This window comes from Pinus tabuliformis, chromosome 7 (assembly GCF_031772625.1).
Source record: "Pinus tabuliformis cultivar Carrire ecotype Pingquan chromosome 7, CPIR1, whole genome shotgun sequence".
Classification (NCBI taxonomy): domain Eukaryota; kingdom Viridiplantae; phylum Streptophyta; class Pinopsida; order Pinales; family Pinaceae; genus Pinus; species Pinus tabuliformis.
The window spans coordinates 1,203,930,138-1,203,952,393 of NC_142293.1; the positions used below are offsets into that span (position 1 = coordinate 1,203,930,138).

General features: G+C 38.8%; 1 protein-coding gene and 1 pseudogene across 1 annotated transcript in view; both read right to left on the reverse strand.

Annotated features, from left to right (window-relative positions):
• Positions 1-13,287, reverse strand: part of LOC149251731 (uncharacterized) — a 32,006-nt pseudogene extending 18,719 nt beyond the window's left edge.
• The window catches only part of LOC149251730 (vacuolar ATP synthase subunit H family protein), a 292,411-nt gene that overhangs the window by 103,236 nt on the left and 166,919 nt on the right, over positions 1-22,256 (reverse strand). The window lies entirely within an intron of this gene.

The window sequence follows — 22,256 nt, forward strand, 5'->3', positions numbered from 1 at the left end:
ACCATTGGAAATCTGCTTTCTTTATAATGATACTTTGGTTTCAAAAAATACCCAGCTGCATGTATAGGACGATGGAGTTGATTATTCCATCTGCTATCAATGATCTCCCATATACGGCCATATTTAGCTAACATATCCTTGTAAGCTACCCGTATCTGCTCCTTTACCTGATCCATAGCCTCATAAATGTAGCCCATGGCCAATTTTTCCCCATCCACCATCCTTAGCACCTTAACAAGGGGCTCGGTAATTTTCACAAGCTCTACAGACCTTTTCCAAATATAATTGTCAAACACTTTCTTTTAGGTGTCTTTTCCATCTTGTCTACAAGCCCACCGAGATTCAGTCCATTCATCAGAAGAAAACATTTTCTGCAAGTTTTTATGTTGACCATTGAGACATTGCAATGTGAGGAAGTGAGTTGCCAATATTGTAATCACAGGCCTAACAAGCTCTTTGCCCCCGGTGTTTTTCCTCATTAGGTTCAATACCCATGAGTGGTTGTAAATGTATTTTGTAATGCACTTGGCATGCTCTATAGTGTTTTTTGCGCACTCCACTTTGCCTATGTCCTCAAGCATGAGGTCTATGCAATGTGCATCACATGGGGTCCAAAATATGGTCCTATATTTGGACTCAAGCATCTTTCCAGCAAGAACATAGTTTGAGGCATTATCAGTGATGACCTACACAATATTCTGCTCCCCAACTTCCTAAATAATGTCATCCAAAAGCTCAAATAGAAGGGTTGCATCCTTCACCTTATCAAATGCATCAATTGATCTCAAAAACATGGTTCCTTGAGGGAAAGAAATAAGGAAATTAATGATAGTGCAGTTCTTTCCATTGGTCCATCCATCAGACATGATGGAACAACTTGTTTTGAGCCATGAATCTTTAAACTCAACCAAATACTCATCAATGGAAGATATCTCTTTTTGCAAAAGAGCTCCTCTCAAGTCATGCATACTAGGACCTTTGAAGCCCTTTCCTGCAGCTATAACAGAGTCCCACATAGCTTGGTAATAAGGTGAGCGAGCAGCATTAAATGGGATATCTGAATCATACCACCATCTAGCAATGTATTGATGAGAAGTTTCTTTGCATTGTTTTTTCCAATGTTGATCCAAAGTGGGTTGATGACTTCGCTGGGAGGAAGTGGGATTAGAAGAGGCAATGTTGGCAAAAGATGAGAAATTTCAAATAACTTTGGATGTTTGTTCTCTTTGTTCCTTTTGATGGTTGGCCAAAAGAAAGATGAACATAGTGAAAGGAGTCATTGGTGGAAGGGATAGAAGAGGAGTCTTGAATCTCATAATCATCATACCCACTCTCTTTCATGGCTTCTAATAATTCCCTCTTCCTTGCAATGTCATCTTGGATGGCCTTCTCCCTAGCCTTATCCTCATAAAAAATTTCAAGCTTGGAAATGTATTCTGCCCTAATAGGACCTAACACTGCATTTGGTGCATCACATGGCTTTACTTGGCCTCTTACCCCAGCCAAGTGTTGTTTCAATCTAAGAACACCCCCACCTCCAATAGATTTATGGCATAATTTGCATATCATTTTTCCATCAATTACATCACAATGAGCCCATGCATTATCCTTTCCTTTTGGAACCATGTTTGCTTGAAATAATTACAATTTGCAAAGAAATCTGCCATTTTAAAAAAAATTGCAGCTAAGAAACAAGGAAAACCAAAGCTAAATTTAGGAAAACAAATGCACATGTAGGCTACAAAATTTGATAGCATAGAACTAGAGATTTGATAGCATAACTGATAGAAGTTAGAAGTTTATAAATTTATAACACATAAAAAACTTTAATACATGGACAGCAGTCAAATGAGGAATTTTCAAGTGAAACTCCTTACCTGGAAATGCAAACTAGCTTCCTTAGCATCCTCTTGAAGACGCCAACTCCACTGATAGCTACAAATTATCTCCAAAATAGCTCCAAATCCAACTCCAAGCCTCCAAATTGACTACTCCAACAAAAACTCAACACTCTCCAAGCTCCCAAGCAAACTCACAAACACTCCAAATCAGATGTGTGAGACAAATGAGAGGGAGAAGGGCCTCTTAAAGGCTTGAGAGGGTGTTTTTGGAGGGAAAGAACCCTTACTTTCCCTCCAAAAGACCCTAACCACCTTCGATAAGTCGCAGCGTGGGTCCTCCGCAGTCGTAGCAATTAACCGGCCGGTTTAGGATGGAATCGGCCGGTTTCATCCTAAACCGGCCGGTTAGGACCGGTTAGGGCTCAAAATAGGCGAAATGAGGTGGTTGACCGGGTTTTTCAGCCGGTTTGGACTGGTGGCCTTGCTGACCGGCTAGTCTAACCAATGACCGATTCCAACCGATCGGTTTTAAAAACACTGGGTACGACATTATAAATTATATGGTGTTAACACTTCCAGCTTCAAGGAAGATGCAAATACACATGAGGATCTCACCAACTCACAAGGCACAAACAAAGTTAAAATAAAAGATGTCATTCCATAGCAGCATGTTCAACTAGAGAAAACCCTTCTTGTTATGCTTTGAGGACAAAGCATCTCTAAAGAGGGTGCCAATGTTATGAATAAAATATTCATAAAAAATATCAAATAATAAATAATATTGAAATAACAATATTAATAATAAATTAAATAATTAAATTAATTAATGGCCCATTAATTATGAAAGGGTAAAGGTCAAAAAGTGTGACCACTCACCTTCGTGGCCAGTCAATGCCTATATAGGCATACCGCCACAAAGGATTGTAAGCACCATTCAGTTTTATTCAATAATACAATTACTATTTACACTTACATACAAAATTTACAATACTACATTTGTGTACTACCATTTTGTCCTCTACATAGTCCATCCTTTTTGTAGATATCTTTAGATATTCAGCCCTTCGACACAACCCAAGTACATGGAGTTTGAGGTGACCACATCTTGTTTGGACTCTGAGCTTATCTAATGATTTGTGTTGTAGGGTTTTGGCTAGTACATTAAAATTAAATAAAAAAAATTAAAAAAATTACTTCTATCAATTACTTTTCAAATCTATTTGGGCTATAAAAGATTTATTTGTTAATTAGAGCTTGTAATTTAAATTTGTAAATTATTTGTAAATTTTCTAACCCTTGCATTTTAAATTTTTCAAATTTGTAAGTAATTGTTTCGGGGTTTCTATTTTAGAATTCTCTAGATCATGGGTGTGACTCTATTTATTTATCTTGCAGATTTCATTAGCTCAAGAATTTGAAGGCAAGTTTAATGTTTGAGGGGTTAGGCCCTCACAAACTCTAGACGGTTAGGGTTTGGCTATTCATTCACTCAAGGAAGAGCCGTCCAGCCAACAAGAGAAGTGCGTTCAAGTTTTGAAGGTGGATTTAGGCCTTTGAGGCCTAGATCTAGCATACCCATATCTCTATTTTACAACGCCAAGTCACCTTGTGAGAGCTGCAAGCCCGAGGGCTAATTCACTGCAAAATATCAAGTATTCTCCAAGGGTTTCTCATCTGAAGTTTGGCTAGCAGTTATTCGTGGCTAAAATATTTTTTTGTGGCTCATTGCTAGCATTTGAGGTTGATCTAAGGCAGCCGCCAGGGTTTCAGGGCCTTAAAGGCCTAGCCACTGTCCTCTTTTGCCCTTCTAAGCGTGGCCGCAAAGGTTTTGAGGAGGTTCTCATTGCCACATTTGTTAATTTCTGATCTAACTTCGTTTTTGCAGGCCTAAACAAAATTTCTCCAAGGGTTTGGCTATAGTTTTCAGTGAAAAAGTTCTGTTACAAGTTCCTATCCATCGAATACTCATCAAATTTGTTCAAAGGCTAATCGTGGTTTGGTTCTGCAGGCTCATTTAAAGGAGACTACTAAATTTTATTGAAAATTTACAATTTGCTAGCTCATTTGTATCTGATTTCAAGGCTAACGCTTATATTGCAGGTAGTGTGAATCCTTGGAGGGCTCACAAAATTTTCTTATGGTCTAAAGCATTGATACAGAACCCTAGGAGACCTAAAAAACCCCTTTACTGTGACACATTTGTTCACTGTCAAAACTGCCAGATCTGAGGCATTTTAATGCAGAGCCTAACATTGGATTAAAGCTCAGCAGTTTTGTTGACAGTGGACGAATCTTGCATCTTCTCAGGTTTGGTTACATTGCTAGGGCTAATCTCTGTTGTGTTTGCAGATGTTCTGCTCTTTGGAGACTTTGCAGATCCTAATTCCAAGTGGAATCAGCCCTAAACACTCCTAGATCATCACATAGCATTCACATAACAAATTGCAGACGTTCTGGTAACTAATCTTGGATATCAGAGGGCTGATATTTTTTGTTACAGTGGTCTGATTTAGCATAATAGTGACATCCTTCCATTCCTTCTAACGCTGAACTTGGTCATTGAGCAGTTGTATCTTGGTAAGTGGTTTTATGGACTAATTTTAAAGCATGATAGACTGATATTCCTAATTGATGATGGGCTGATTTCTTAACAGTGGTATTGCCGTGAGGTCTGAATCCTGATATGTTATCTCCATCTCTGACAATTGGAAACATATTGGATAGCTGATTGCATTTTCCATAGTTGCATTTCATAATTGCTTCTCACTTGTTAGAAGTATCATTGCACGATTAGTGCTTGATTGCGTTGTGTAGTTCCTGTCTAGTTACCGTTAGCAATATCATCTAAGCTTGTAATTGTGCTCTTGAAATTTTAAGTTCCTCTTGTGCTAAAATTGCCATATCACATAAGTAGAAGAAACAATTAACAAGCACATCTTAAACAACGCTAATTGTCACTGCTAATTGAGGCAATCTTGAAGTGTGTTATTAAGTTGTTGGCAATTCTTGCAATGACTGTGTTCAAGGTGTATTTCTTGCCATTCTAAATGCTAATAATTGGTTTAAATTTTGAAGCATTTGAAGCACTGAAGTGTAAATGGATCTCATCATTTGCATCTTCATCACAAGTACTAACTTTCCCTTGCAGCACTTTTATCTTGTAACTTGAAGCATATTTCATTGTTGTGCAAGTTCCCAATTTATTTTGAGCATTGCATCAAGGCACTGATCTCTTTGTTCAATCCTAAGTGTCTCATAAATAATCTAATCGAATATACCTCACATTGCTCATTAATTGAACATGCTACCTAATCTTAATCAAGTTACTAAGATAAATAGTTGTATCTCCTAGAACTTGTTGACTCTTAACAAGTTTTCCCTTCGTTTTCCACCCTTAGAAACTACCCCCCTTAGCTTTGCCTAGGAGATAGCTAGAACGGAGAAAGCAGTGATCAAAGTGACAGCCCCTCCCCTGAGCATTGTCGTGATCTTGTGTACAATTTGAGCAACAACACCTCTCAACAGATATAAGTTACCCTCTTTGCTTCCTATTATTCGCCTCATACTAGGATCAAATCCTTTCAGCCTGACAAGTAACAATCCTCCTGTAAATCTAACCTCACACCCCTTGTCCTTAGAAACTACCCCCCATAGCTTTGCCTAGGAGATAGCTAGAACAGAGAGGGCAGTGATCAAAGTGACAGCCCCTCCCCTGAGCGTTGTCGCGATCCTGTGTACAATTTGAGCGACAACACCTCTCAATAGATATAAGTTACCCTCTTTGCTTCCTATTATTCGCCTCATGCTAGGATCAAATCCTTTCAGCCTGACAAGTACCAATCCTCCCGTAAAACTAACCTCATACCCTGTGTCCTTCATAGCTGAAACAGAGAATAGGTTCTTCTTTGGCTCAAGGTTGAGAAACCAAGATGTAGCCATATTAGAGTTGATTTCTCTTTCATGATAATTATTTGTGAGTGTTTGTTGGCTTTTTATTATTATGTTATGCTCTTCTTCATCAAGCAATTACCAAAATGTACATGAAGATCACAAAGAAACAAAAGAACACAAGAAATTAGGCTTCTCCAAGCCAGGGCCAAAACCCCACAAGGGGGAAAACCTAGAAAATTCCTCTTCTTATAGAATCATATCAAAGTGAGATATCCAAGACCAAAGACAAGACCAAAAGCCTCCACAAATTCCCCAAGTCATCCCTCCTTCCAAAACACTTCCAACCAAGTCAAAGTCAACCCAAGTCAACGGTGGTCAATTCCCTTCAAAACTGGTCAAACCTGAAATTTTGGACTTGTAGTGAATTCTAAGATTTTCGGCCCCTGTAACAGCTTCTGAAATTTGCATGTGTGATAGAATTGGGGCAGAAAAACAACGCTCTCTCTCTCCTTTGACTTTCTCTCTTCCTTCTTGACTTTTTCGTTGGTTTTTCTCTCTCTTCTTTCACAAAAATCGAAATGTATTATTATCCCAAATGAGGTCGAACTCTTCTTGTATTTATACACTTCCAAGGAGGTCAAATAGGTGCCTCTTCAACGCCAACTTGTCCAGGAGGGCCCACTTGTTCATGTGGTGGAAAATTTTGACTTTTTGACTTATTTGACACATTACAAAAAAAATCTTTCTTTTCTTTCAAGAAGCCCAAATGAGACTTGACTCAAATAATTTTCTTTTGACTCAATAAACCCTAACAAACATGAAGAACATGCTTTAGCTAAAAAAATAATAAAATTTATTTTTCTTCTTTTTCTTTTCGCTTTTATATGAAATAAATATTGATATAAGTACAGTGATAATTATTAAGACCGGACCTAGTTACATTTCCAACACCAAGTACATACAATACTTCATTCACCTCCATAGGATGCCCTAAATCCAACTGGAACTATATGCTGCCCACACCCTACATTGCATACTTGGCATTATCACCAAGCTCTACATGGAGAACCCTGTGCTCCATAGCCATACTAGTGAATAGGTCATGAGATCCCGTCATGTGACAAGAAGCTCCATTGTCCAAAACCAAGGCCCACATGTGATGTTGCCAGGAAAACAAGACACCAAGGAAAATTCCTTCTCAAAATTATTGGCTAGCTCATTCATCTGCGCAAACGCAGCCATAGGTGTCTTCCCCTTGACCTTCTTGTTTGGATATTGACCTACATAGTGTCCATATTTATGACATGCAAAGCACTCGACTTTGCTCATGTCATTTTTCTCTCTGAGAAGACACTCCTCCACCTAGGTTCCCCTTGGCTTTCCCCTTACCTTTCTTTTTTTGCCCAACAAAAGCAAGATTCTCCTCATCCCACCCTTGCGCTATCCACTACTTAATGATTCCTCCCAAAACTCCTTTTGGGTGAAATCATTCCATAACCCAGGTCAATCAGGAAGCTTGTCACGCGCAAGGATACCTATCCCAAAGGTATCCAATTATTTGGAAAAACCACTCAAGCTACCTTAACAAGCTCATCCTCATCCATAGCTTCCCCAACAGTTGCAAGTTCATCTCAAACCTATTGAATCCTGGTGAGGTATCAGGCTATTATTTCAAATCTGTTCATTTTAATGTTTCTCAATTTATCTCGTAACACCACCTTTTCGTTTTGGTTACTGCATTAGTACAACTTTGTCAAGGTTGCCCACATACTATGGGCTTGTTACCCACCACCAGTGGGTGGTACCCATAGGAGAATTTTTTCTCCTAGATTGTCTTCAGTCGGCAGCCAGTAGCCCCTTGCAACCACCAGATAACTCAATGTGCCATCATCTCTGCCACCTGAGCCAGCCATTATGCACTTTCGCTCATCTGTCATGATCGTATATTTGAAGGTGGGCCTTTTAACCTCAAAGGTATGGCTTTCATTATGTAATTGGGTTATCATGGACACTTTTGGGCATGGATTAGTGGGGGGATTCGCCGGAATTTATGGGCTTGGTCTGTACTCTTGTCCCCTCATCCAACTTGGTGGTTAACCTTGTATCCTAGTCCCGTGGGATCTCCTCTATTGGCTACTAGCTATAGGAGTGGCATTACATCTGAAGCCCCGATTTTGGTTGCATGGTCCCGCTTCCCGACATCACATACAAAACTCTGCTCATTATAACCCATTTTCACATATTTCCCATCCAAGACCACATTTGTCCATTGGGTCCACAAGGAGTTAGCCTCCCCCTCCCCTTGTACACACTTTGGGTCAGGCCTAGAACATTGCTCCGAAGGTTGATGCAGCTAAAAAGAAAGTTAAAAGCATAATTTGGCCACTTACAACAAGAAATATACTATAAAATGCAAAAGATGGTCGGGACATAAAAATTTAGCACGTGGGCAAAAGCCAAACATGAGCTCTACCCCTTATCACTATGGCCATCACCCTAGTTCCTGTGAAAATTTGGAAATCCAAATCCTATTGCAACCACTGGAAATTATTCTCCTAATTGTTAAATTAATTTTTAACAATTTATTTATTGTTTTCTACAACAAATACTGAATCAATCACACTGCAACCTACACAAATAAATTGTGGAAGAAATAAACGCTGGAAGAAATACTAGCACACACACATAAAATGACAGTTATTTTTGGACCAATGTCCCCGGAAAAACCCAACTTGGGAAAACCGGTGCAGCAGCTGAGGGTTTTATTATTAAGCAGCAACGAAATAATTTGAGTACAACTGAATGCCGAAACTAGCAATCCCACACAGAAAAACTGGCAAGAAAAATCTAGTGAGGAATTTCCTCACTTCACAGGCAACTTCCCGGCACCACTTCACTTCAGAATTTCGGCCTTCTGAGGCACTGCGTCAGCCTCTGCGCTTCTATGCATAGTTGGTTGGGTAGCTTGCCTTCTACTGGATTCTAATGAAGTCGTTTTGCCTTCTGCTAACCAGAAAGATGCTTCTTCGGCACTCTGGGACACCTTCCCGGCTTCTGGAACTGAAAACGTCAATCTTCCTCAGCAAATCGACTTTGCCTCTAGAGGCTACTGCATCAGCCTCTCTGTGGCTCACTTGCCTCTCTGCAAATGCACTCACCAGAACGAGAATTCTTCCTAGGGCTTCATTGTCCCTGCCCCTCTCTTACTGCGTCGATTTCTCTGGCTCTCTCTCCGGCAACTAAATGCTGCTAGTGAGGAAATCGATCTACTCATGAAATCGAACTGCTAAAGTGATTTCTCCAAGCCCCATCAACTTCTTCTTATAATCCTCTGTTGAGACTTCAACGGCCAAGATTAGATCTTAATTGATGGCTAGGATTAACTTGAAGTCGATCTGTGTGAGTTTCTAGAACATTCACACCATAACTTAATTAATTATGATTAATTAGTCATACTCCATAAGTTTAGACTTAGGAAATATTTAAAAATTGACTAATAATCTAATTAAGTCATTTCTAAGCAGAATTTCCCGAAACAATTTCTGGGTTTTGGAGATCTCATGCATTCTAGCCTCTCCACAAAATTTCAAGGCTAGAACACATACGATGCTACAAAAACTAACAGTTCCTAGGGCCCTTATGTGAGCCCCTTGCATCATTAAGGAACCCATGTTTGTCCCAACCCCCGGTGGGCGTTGAACTACCCAACCTTAAGGGGGTATTCATTGCTATATCATTCACATCATGATCTTGTTCCCTGGAGCACCGAGCAATTATAAAAGAAAAATCAATAAAAGGCAAACGACATATGAAGAAGGGTGGAAAAACAAAGGTCGAGGTAGCTCATGTACCACGATTTCTCCCTCCCACAACTATACACCCATGTGTGGGCTTCCCTCATTATAGCTACCCTTGTACCATGGCATGTGGCTTGGAGCTTTCCCTTGCTACCCCACTTTGTTCCATCATTATTTCATATGACACCTACCATCTGACGAATGTACCATGGACTTGTCACTCCCTTAGAGGTTGAAACCACCTAATAGGGTCCTTGATTAACCTCCTTCTTGAGCCTGGAGACACTTGTACATTCTAAAGCCCATTATGGAAGGGCATGCCACTGTGAAGTGCCCACTTGATTCCATGATTTGTAAGCTCATTTTCTCAATTACAATGATGAATTGTTGCACTAGAAGGTGAGGAGACGCATTAGATCTTATACAAGATTGCATGTGGGTCTTTGTCTCGAGGTTTGGTCTCCCTATACGGGATCCAAGCCCTCCAAAGGGTCTTGAAGGCACTTGTCGGGTGAGCGTTGAGAGCCATGGGCCTCCATCATAACAAAGAGCAGATAGCCACACCATGGGATCCTTCAGCACCACCCATTACTTGCTCGTGTCCCAATTATTTGATGATGATGATGCAACTAGACCACCTTGCCCAGTCGGCTTCACACTTGCACCACACACTTGGTAGTTGATCCAGGGTCCCATATGGGGTTTTGTCTCACCTAGGTAGACAAGGGAGGGCTTGCATCAGCGTTCCATACCTTACAAATGGTGCATAGGCTTCCTTGATTCAATTTGAGACCCATGAGGACATTCTTTGTGCCCCCATGGCCACTTGGGAGCACTAGAGGTCATTTGCTTGAAGATTAAGGGGTCAACCCCTTCATCATGAATATTGGAGCCCTCCTATTCATTATGGCGCATGAGGGACTTCATTTGGCCTCCCAACGGTCCTACTAGCTACTATTATATCATTTCGTCCCTCTTGAGAGACTAATCATTCATATTCTAGAGCTATTTGGTGAACTTTTCACCAAAGTGATGTTATTTTGCACATTATTTTATTTTAGGGGCCTCATTAGGCTAAATTAGGCCATTCGAACTCCTTCGAGGATTGTATAAATAGAAAAGAGGTGTTCTCTCTCATTCACCATCACTTGGATTTGGGATATATCTTTCTAAAGATTTCGGAGCAGCAATTTGTGGAATGATTTGGATGATTAAATGCATTTTGATGTATGGAATGTTTTCGCTATCTCTCTTGGAGCTTCTATTTGGCAAGTTTATGGATGGATATACTCTTATTGTCATCTAAGTGCTCTTTTCATGTGATGTCTAATGTATGGAATGCTATGTCATGATTTTACTTGTGCCCTAAAAATTAATGTGAATTTATGAAACACTTGTAATCTTGGCTTGTTGCATATGTTATTCATCTTGGCAAGAAGAACGAATTTTCCTAGAGGTAGGTTGTGCACCTTTTACCTTGAAACTCCATCAAATATTGCATATCAAAGTATAAAAGTCTAAAGTTGTTGTAAAGTTGCATCCACAAAGAGCATAGCTACTTCTTTAGGCCTCCTTGAAGAGCGAAGTTCCTAAATCTTAATAATTTTGGCTCCAATCTTCCCAACAGCCAGGCACTAGTCCTAGATCCTTAGTGATCACATTAACTTAACGAAATATCATTATTTCACCTCACTTCTTTGTCACCTAAGGATAAGGAGATTTTCTTGAGCTTGTTGCGAAATTTTACGGAGGAGGAATTTTAGGATTCCGTCAGGAAAAGTTTCTTCATTTACGTATCCTCTAGGCATCCTCTAGTTTTGAACGAATTCCAACGATGGAATTTCAAATAAATTGATGCCCTAGCTATCACACCAAGAAGGAACCCTTGAAGTTGCTTTGACTTGGGGATTTCTTGAAGGTTTTCACTTTGTAGTTTCATCATTCAAAACCTTTTCTCTTAACTATAGGTGATTATTGGATGAGCCTTTACCACAGTATATCTCTCAACCCTTGGTCTCTTATAGTATTTCTCTCAAGGAGTTTTTCGTGGAAAGTCAACCTAGCTTCTCCCAAAGCTCACACTTTGATTGAATATTTCCATTGAATGAGCCATCCTTGCCTCACTTTGAACCCTCGTATAAACACATCAGTCACAAGTGAGGGATTTTGAAGTTTTGATCTTAGGCATTCATCATTTATGAATATTCCTAAGCCCGAGGTCATCCTTCCCTCAAGCCTTTCTTTGAGATCCTTTCTTTTGCTTCTAAAACAAGCAACCTATTATATGATGCTCTCCTTTGAATGGGCTTTGGAAATCACATTGCGCATCGTTATTGACCTCATCATTCTGGTGATTTCCACCATATTGGGACTCCTCCCATCAGTGATGTTTTGTAAAGAGTGGGGGACATCGACTGAGGTGACAGTGGGTCCTTGTCCCGTTGTTGCCACTTGGTTTAGTAGTAGTCCCTTTGGAATCTCTCCCAGGACCCTTGCTAAATTGAGCGGTAACAGGGTTGTCTTCTTCATTGAGATGTGAGGGATTATATTATCCTTCATAGTGAGGCATTTTTTCACTAATGGACGTGTCCTTTTGATAGGACACATCTTTCATTATTGATTAATTTATTATTATTATTATTATTTTCATAACATTGTCATCCCCTTAAGAATTGCTTTGTCCTCAAAGCAAGGGTAATAAGGATATTGCCAGCAAAAAAATTACGTCTCCAATGATAAATCTTCTTCTTGAAATAATAATAATTGATGTACCAATTCAGTGTTAATCTCTTCTCCTTGAACATTCCGGTTTAGAGTAAATAATTGTTAACATATAGTTGGGCAACTATTATAAGAGCATATTCATTACTTTATCAATTAAAACCCATTTTTGGATTGACTTTTTCTTCATAAAAGCACCTCTAATTCACTTTATAAATGGTACATAAACTTTCATTTATAAAAAAATGAATTCATGTGTAAATTTATTTTCTTCCGTAAAAAAATAATTGTATATTTATGTGTGTGTCGGTGTGTGTGCTTTACATATATTAATGTACTTTATAATTTGTGAAAAGGTAAAGGGGTGTGACCTTTTAATATATCCCTCGATGTTTACACCTTTCAAAATGGATTCTAAAATTTTCACTCTTCCACTGCAGCTAGACATCCCAACTTCAAATATCTTAGGACAGCGACAAAGTATCGCTTTGTCCAGCTCTTCAGGCATATTGGTTGCAACAAGAACTATAACTCTAGCAGCATAAGCTGTTGCAAATCCATCCCACATAGACATGAACACTGTCTTCATATTTCTAAAGATATTGTGCTTATAAAGATGACTTTGCCCTAGAAAACTATCAAACTCATCAAGAAATATAATAGCAGGTTGAAGCTTGTGTGCAAGTGTGAACACAGCAGTCACAAGTTTCTCATAATCACCAAACCATTTGCTTGTAAGATTGGATGTCCTTACATTGATAAAGGCAGCTCCTGATTCTTTTGCAACTGCCCTCACAAGCAATGTTTCCACGTGGGCCACATGGCAAGAATCCCTTGGATGGACTGAGTTTGGAATGTCCAAATAGATCAGGCCTATGTAATGGAAGGATAACCAGGTCGTGAAATTTTTTAATTAGTTCCAGCCCTTCAATCGAGTCAAAGGTGGTATCAATATAGTGAGGGTTTATAACATCAAAGGCTATCACTTTCTCATTAGGGTCCGTGTCTATTTGTGGCCGACCAAGCCATTTTGACATTTCCTCCAACTTTCTATTGACGGCTCTTCATCTAATCTTTTCTAGGATCCAGCTTCTTACGAAATGTGCTGATGACCAAGGCGATTACTGCAGCGCCTGCCGCATGGTATCATGTCCTTGACAAAATCCTTAACAGCAATGTGCTCATTGTCTGAGGGGTTTTCAAGGACGGTTTCATTGAACAAACTTCCTTCTGGGAACAACTTAAATGTATTATAGATATCTGCATTCAGTGCTTTATTCATTATTTTCTGCCATTATAATGAAACAGGATCTATCTTGGTTTGCCGCATCTTGTGCAGGGCTGCAAGCAGGAGCAGATGCAGAATACACTGCTTTCTCTAATTCTTCCTTACTAATTTCTTTCTCATCAAGTTTGTTTGAATCCTCTTCCTGGTTAGAACGCTCTTCAATGCTAGTTTCTTTCATGTCAATGTCAATTTCTATTGCAGGTGCTGAATCTATCATCTTAAGATCCTTCACCCATTTTTCTATTAATTATTTGATTTCCTGTAATAATTATTTTCTTGATTCCCTGATTTCCCTTAATTCATTAAAAAATCTGTTGGTTTCCCTAATTTTAGGATCTAAAAACATGATGGTAGCCAAAACTTGGCTTTGATACCAATGTAACAAACAACACCTATGTGTATGTGTGTAGACAATATCTTTGTAATTGTATAAATGTAATTATATATAATAATTGATAGAATGAATAAGAATGATTGAATATTGACTCAGACAAAGAATCCCCACCGACAACATCTGGATGCTAGCTGGCTATGGTCCTAGTTGATTCGTCATCAGGGAATTGGCAGAAAGTGCAGAAAAAGAAAGCCAAGAAATAGAAGTTAAGTGATTATTATCACACTTAACTTCAAATGTTTTCATTTGTATCTTCTTACAGTTTTTTTTTTCTTTTTAGCTCAAATGCCGTGAGGCGTATCTACCAGAATGCTTTTAGCATATGCAGAATGTAATTTTGTTCTTTCTTTCATGACAAATAAAATTACCGGTGTTTTTCTATGGAATAAAAGAATGATTGAATATTATAATGAGGGCACCCAATATAAATACCCAGGCAGGGTGCCTTTTAACCAATGGACATGTTTTTCTGATAAGACACATCTTTTCATTACTAATTAACTTATCATCATTTATTATATTATATTATTTATTAGTATGTTTATAACAAACTCGGGTGTTTTTATTCAGTAGACATATATCTGCTAGGAATTAATTGCTAGCTGTTGGGTTCAGAAATTAACATTCTTTTGAATATTGCATATCCAAAGTTAGCTGATGGAGCAAAGTAATTCTCTAATCAATTGCATTTCCTGGTCCACAATTTACAATGAAATCAGAAGCAGTATCAGTGTCTAAGTCTCATAACAGATGCAAGTTGTACTAAGCCCCAAGTCTTAAGTTTCAAGCTCTTATTGCAACTTTTGCCTAAATACAGGTTAGAAAAACCTTTAGACATATTACTTCCAACATTCTCAGGTTGTACTAAGTCCTAAGTCCTGACCAGATCACATTTTTTCTACAGCCTCAAGAATTTATAAGGGTTTATTTTTCAGTTTCTAATTGTCTACAATTACTGAGGGTTTAATTTTCAAAACATTTAATTGCTTAGATTTCTTTTTCATAATGTTAAGGGAGGTATTTTACCATTTTCAAGGTTTTCAAAACAATTTATCCCTTATTCCTGTCATTGACAAAATTTTCAAGATTTTTTTTCCATCTTCTAATTCATACACTTTACAACTTTCCAAAAACCTTTTTTCAGTTCATGCCTCCAAGATGTTCATATCCATAAGTAGCTTTGACTGGTTTAATTTTTACTTGCAAGTTTCACCAAAAACTTATTCTCTCTTTGAGAACTTGCCTAAAGGTCTGCATATCTCAGCAACAGTTAGCCTTTTAAAGGCATCCAATGAATACAACCAAGATTTAGTGAAATCCTGGACATTTTAATATTGATGTTCCTATACACACTGTGATATACTAACATAACCCTATCACCATGACATACTTGTCCCCAAAAGCCAAACCCAAAAATAAATGAGCACCCCCAATCCCCCAACTACAAACCTTTAGGGCTTTTCTCAAATAATAGGGTTAGAACAAGATCAAGTGTTTCATCGTGGTGGCCACCAAGGGGAGTCTTGATCAATGGACAAACACGAAGGGTATGGTCAAACTAAATCTGGATGCATATGGGTATATTACTGGAAAGATGCTTAAAGTTCTTACCCACTTGAGCTAGCTCTTTAAGAGTGTTACATTGAGGACCTCACTGTCTACTTGAAAGGACCAACCCTTCGTATGTTTTATATTCAGCTATTGTCTCACTTACTCTAACTAATTGTACTGATCTCAAAGGTAAACAGTAACCAAGAGGAAATCATTGCACCCAAAAGGTCCTAAGCAAGGAGGGTATGGAATTCTGGAAGCTCCTTATAAGACATCAAATTTGACAAGCCTTGCCACTCATAAAGCATGCATGGCAAGTCATCTCTTTTTAAACCCTTCTGTACACACCTCCTCGTATTAAGATATCTGGTACTTTTATTGTTCAAAGCATTTGGAAGGCCTTGAAATCCTCTCTCTCGGAAGGAGCCATCCATCCTATCCGCCGTGGCTCAATGAGCACTGCAATTGGTGGTTGCCTCTACTTCTGTTTAAGGAGAATCCCTTTGATGGGTCCTCTTGGTTCTCAGCCTTACAACTCTTCAAGTTTGGCATTTATTTTGCTAATGATCTTTAGAATACTCCTTCAAACTTGGCTCTTTTGGGCCAAGATCAGAAGGAAATTTGAGGGGCTCAGCTCAAAAAATCTTGTTTTAACACCTGGCCTCCTAGCCCCTCAAGCATGGTAGCATGATTGGTATGCAGGTCTCTACTCTAAGCCCTTCCGAGAGTCAGGAAGGGCTTAGAGTAGAACAATCTCAGTTGAACAATCTCTAGCAACTAAAACCACAACAAAAGACATGGATAATTACACACTGCAGCATCTGGAATCGGATCTTTCAACCTTAAAATATAAGAGGTTGACTAACCTAGGTGTATCAAAATTGCATTGTGCACAGTGTGCGCAAGCCAACACCCTTAAGCACTTTTCCTGGTTCTACCCTCTTACCAAAGTTGCATGGCCTTAGGCTAACTCCTTATGCTAGCAATACGGTATACCTCATTGCTTCCCTTTCATGGTGGGTTCCCTTGTTAAATGACCACTTGCCCTAGGTTATTGAATTCCAATATGCATGGATGCTTATCAAAGCTGATATCCTCATTAGGCTTTGGCAGAAAAAAAATGATATTTTATTTAATTCAAATGTCTCATCACACAACTTTCTTTGGTAAGATGGTGCATTGACATGTGCCAACCTGTTAATACAGATCACAATACAAACACGTACGGTGCAACTTGACATGGAACATTTACAACATTTGCTAGAGTACTGGCATGGGGCCTTGTGAATCATGAGTAGAATTCACTAAGCCACATCACTCATCCGGCCCAATTGACCCACATGGCCCACCAAGGTACCCTAGGTTTGCAAATTCTCATCATGGTAGGCCCTACCACCAAGGGGGTCAATACATGTGTCAAATGATCAAACATGGTCAAAGCTATCCCCCAAGCCCACTGTGCAATGATAAAATAGTTCCCAACTGTAGCTTCCACCTTTTCAAGCGGACTCAAGCCCCCCAAGCCTCTTATTGATGGATGGGACCTAATACAGTGTGTTGATGTTGACCCTCCAGTTTCTAGTTGGAGACATGTCCAAGACAACCACAACTGACCTTGTCCTATAGTTGGTATAGTTCCTTCTTGGTGCATATTTGCTCAAGTTGTTGCCCTTTGCTATGTTTTTGGACATTGTGATGTAGACTCTATGCTAGTAGGTGTTTTGGCCTAAGCCAACACATGTTTTTTGAGTTTTTCACTTGCTTGTTGAGGCTAGTTTCATAGCCAAACTTTTTTTGTAGTAAATCCTATGCTTATTGTTTTTATTAAAACTCAATTAAAGCTTTATTAAAAAAATGGTCAATTCAATACTTAACAACATGATAATGTCAACAAGAAAACTTGATTGTATGTCCTACCATGTAAAACCATATATCCATCTAAGTCAGTGACCATACAGCAATTCAAAAAGATGTACGTCTAATATCTACATACATCTCTAAAAAATGCCCTTGGAATTTCTAGAGGAAAAGCATCGACAGCGCCTCAAACTGTGGCAAGAACACAAGAAAAGCCTTAAAAAGCAATATTTTTATAGAAAGTGACCAAAGAAGACCAATCTTTAAGAAAATACAACATCTCTACTCAATTTTTGGAGTTAGGAGACAAGGTACACTAGCACCTACAAGCCAAACCAAATTGTGTTTTGTCAAACATAATAATATAATCTATGACCAAGGCAGTCTAAACCTTTCAAGTGTTGGCAAAAGTCCATGACATGTGAAGATGCATCCTATTAGGTAAACTTGACTCAATGAAAGAGTCAAGGTTGTTTGGTGAACAGTGGTAATTTTGGGCACCTAGTATTTATGACCCGTGGTATTGAGCATGTGGTATTACATGTATTTAAATCATTTAAAAGGCTTGGCTATTCTCCATTGTTATGTGGAAGAGTTGAGTGGAAGGCTCAGTTAGCCAAGGCCAGAGTGTTGACAGGCTTGGCTACATTTAAGTCAAGGATAATAGAAGATCTATCGTTAGATGGTTTTTCCCTGTTGAGGTTTTCCAAGGTAAGTCAAGTGTACATGGTTTACGTGTCTTGTTGCTATATATAATTTGTGATCATTTTATTTCTATTAGATATCATTTTGGGATTCAACTGTGTTAAGTAAATCATTCATCTATGACCATTTCCATGAGAGTTAGTCGTAACTGACTAATTTCTCATGATTTTTGAATAGTCCACTTAGCACTCATTGCATCGGGTGATGCTCACAGGGGTGAAGAAGTTGGATTGAAACTAGTGAAATGAATCACATAGCGTCAATCATCACTTCCGGGGCTTGCACCCGATAACCAGGACTTCCCAGGAGGTCACCCATCCAAGATCGCCTCTAGCTCAAGCATGCTTAATTGTGGAGTTTTCCCCACAAGCAAACCCACTTAGCTTGCTACCCCATTTGCAAAACCTTAGCAAGTATTGTGCTTCATGAACCATTCAAGTAAAGATCCCTTCACTCTTTTGAATTAAGTATTGGGGGTTTTCTCAATGCATTTTATTCTTGTCGTATTTTTATCTCTAAACAGTGGTATTAGATCCACAGTAAGGTGAAGCCAAAGAAGGAGTCAAGAGATTGCTTTGACCTGAGAAGGCAGTGAAACACTGCAATCACATGTAACGAGAGAGCTCTCAAAGAGAAGAAATACATTGGCTATGAGGTAGCTAAATCAGTGAGGAAGAATTGAGCTGCATGCGGAAAGCATTCGGACAAGAGGCTTGGATTATGCAAAAGCGAGAGAATGGCGGCATAAGTCCCAAAACAGCGACCAAAAAACAAAAAAGTATTCCAGAGATGGAAATTTGTAAACTACTTGTAAATGGGCATATGGTTGCAAGACTTGGTTAGGCATGCTTACCCCGGTAAAGTCGAGACAAAGATCTAGGTGATAGGGGGAAGAGCATGCAGGTTTACGGATTGGAACCAAAGAATTTCACCAATGAAGTTCAAGAGGGGGAATTGTTAAGTAAACTTGACTCAATGAAAGAGTTAAGGTTGTTAAGTCAACAGTGGTGGTTTTCGGCACCTAGTATTGGTGACCCCATGGTACTATATGTAGTTAAAGCATTTAAAAGGCTTGGGTATTCTCCATTGTAAAATGCTACAGTTTAGTAGAAGGATCACTTGGCCAAGTCCAGGGTATTGGCCAACTTGGCTACATTTAAATAATAGATCTATTGCTATCTGGTTTTACCCCGGTTGGGGTTTTCAAGGGTAAATCATGTGTACATGATTGTGTCTTGTTGCCATGTATGATTTGTGATCATTTTATTTCTCTCATATTTTTTATCTCCAACACATCTAATATTCCACATAACTTTCTTAAGTAATGATCTAGATTCCATGACTAATAATGATATATATGCTAGCACACACCAACACACAAGAATTGGAACAAGTGGTACAGGAGTTAGAAAGAATATTGGACGAAAGGAATGGGAAAATTAGAAAAGGAAAATGAAGGACCATGTAATGCAATGGTCCAATAATATCACCAAAGAAACTTGAAAGCACATGGGAGCCAACTAACCTTCCCCACAAGTCCATTCCCATCAAGGACAAAAATCTCACACCAATGATATTTAAAGAGGCAAGGAAATATATCACAGGCCAATAGAGAACCCCTAAGTAAGGCATTAAGAGCTATGTTTTCAACTATCAACAGTATATCAAGTTACATCCAACTTGCCAACACAAAACCATGAAAATACATTATTCTTTTATACCATTGAAAATATTGCAATATTTTTAAATCATATAGGTCATGATTTCTTGGCTGGCTATATATGCCCAAAAGGCCACGTCTTTTGCTCATTTTGTAAACGAGAAGTAGGAGATTGAGAACAAATAGCTTCCTCGCCATCTTCTATCAATTTTAAAGGGGGAAAACAAGTGTTTTCATCACCATTAGTGAACCTATTTGTGGAGTGGGGATCAATTCCCATTCATTGTTTTCATAATCTAGGGTATTCAGCAAACTTTCGACTTTGGTGATAAGAACTTCTTCTTATAGAGAACGAGCCATTACCTTTGCTCATAAAATGGTAGAGGGAATATATAACATATTTATGATTGTAGATGAGCTCACACTGATGAGATATATTTATTATATTTTAATGTAAACTGGTATAGTGTATTCAGTTTTCAGTCCTGGCATGAATCAAGATCGCAATCGATATTGACAAATGATGTGTGATGTATCATTTGGCATTTTATCTATAAGTATCTTTTCATATTTATGTGGCAATGTGATTATTTAGCAATGTTCCACAGGGACACACCGACCATGGTGGGCAGTGTGTCCTCCACATTTCCCACACTCCCGATGTGGGGGGTGCCTAGAGGAATGTTTCCCCACATCCCCTTTTGGGAGAAACATGGGGAAATGTTTCCCCAATGTGGGGGGGAGGGGGGCATGTTTCCCCATAAGGGGGGCGTTTGGGTACCCCCCCCGCCCCTCCAACATCATTTTTTTGTCCAACAACCCTTTAAGATAGAACAAAGATAAGGGATAGAGCCTTAAGGAGTTTGTGACCTTAGTAATTAACGGTAATATTAAATTCTTGAAGTAAAAGTGACATTCTTAAATTAAAGGTAATCATAATTTTTCTATCCTTTCACTTAAATTTTTAACATTACCATTATTGTTTTAGGATGTTTAGGAGTGGTTCCGTCCTCACTGGACTTCATATGGAGAAAGTAGAATTTCATAACCCATTCGAAATCAGTAGAATTAACAATTTTCAATATTTTAGGATTAGCAGGATTATAACATTTCGACCAAATTGAATAATGATGAAATTGCAAGAGTTGAAATGTTACAGTTTGGATTTTATCATATATTTATTTTTATTTTTATAATTCTAGAGACTAGAACCCCTTTGCTAGGGACAATGATGTTCTCCCATTCCCCTAGAATTTCCCTATATTTTGGGGGTGCTCCCACATATTGCTAAATTTTCAATACCAGCGCAAATTTATTTATACCTCAACAATTTTTACTCCCATAAAATTATTAAATAAAATTTTGAATTCTTGGAAAATAAAATCACTAGAATTTAACTTCCAAAAAATAATTTGCAACGAAAAAATAAAATTAGAGAGATCAATCACATCACAACAGTAAGTATACACCCATAATAATTCTCCTTCATTGAAATTCTCAAGAAAATTTGGGCCTAGATCCACAAAATAGAAAAATGCATTGTTAGAACCTATAACTCAATCCCACTAGGAAAATCGGCCCAAGGAATTTGGCCATGTAGAAACTCAGCCTCCAATACTAGCAAATCGACCCTCTCCTTTCCTCCTTGTACGACCCTTGCATAGTCAAGGAAATCGGCCCACCATATAAATTGGCCTTTCCACAAATTGACCTCCTCTGCGCTTCAATTATTTGACCTCTCAATTTCCTAGACTCGGCCTACTAGAATTACTCCTGAAGTTTCCCTACACCCTTGCTCCCTTCTCTTCAGTCTAGCTAAGTTTCTCGCTCTGGAGAAAATCGCTTCCTCCCCTTGAGAAAATCACTCTCTCAATGTTGTGTAATTGTGTTGTGTCTTCACCTCTCCATTAGGCGTCTTTTATAACTTCATTAAGCCAAATCCCTAACCCTCATCTCCTAAGTGATTGATGACCAAGATTAGATCTCGCCTCACATGAGATGAACGGTTTAGATCATATCTATGTCACTTAAATAATTTTATTATTTATCCTTAGTACTAGGGCTTAATAGTCATAAATCACCTACTCCACCAAGCAAGCACCTTAAGAGGCAATCAACCGTCTTCTACATCCTAAGACACCAAGCTCATGTAGAAGACCATCCAAAGGTAACAAGAACTTCAACACACATCCCCATGTCTGTCTCCCCACTCCCACGCTCCCCCATCCCAAAAACATGGTGGAACATTGGTTCCTTCTTACACTTATTCATCAAACAAGTAGATCAAAGATAACATTTTTCCAGTAGATGTGTAATATGGTTGGGATGAGTCTTTCAACACTCCTCCAATAGATGAATAAGTCAATGACATAGCTTTTCAACAAAGAAGTAGTTCAGTTGTAACATATTTTCAAATAATGAGCAACTTAGAGGTAGCCACTTCTCAATAACTCCCAACCCCCTAGTTGACCATGCTCTTCTCTTTTTCCCTCTCCAAGAGGACCCTTCCCCTCCCTCAACCCCACCACCCCTAGGCCCACCTAGAATCGCT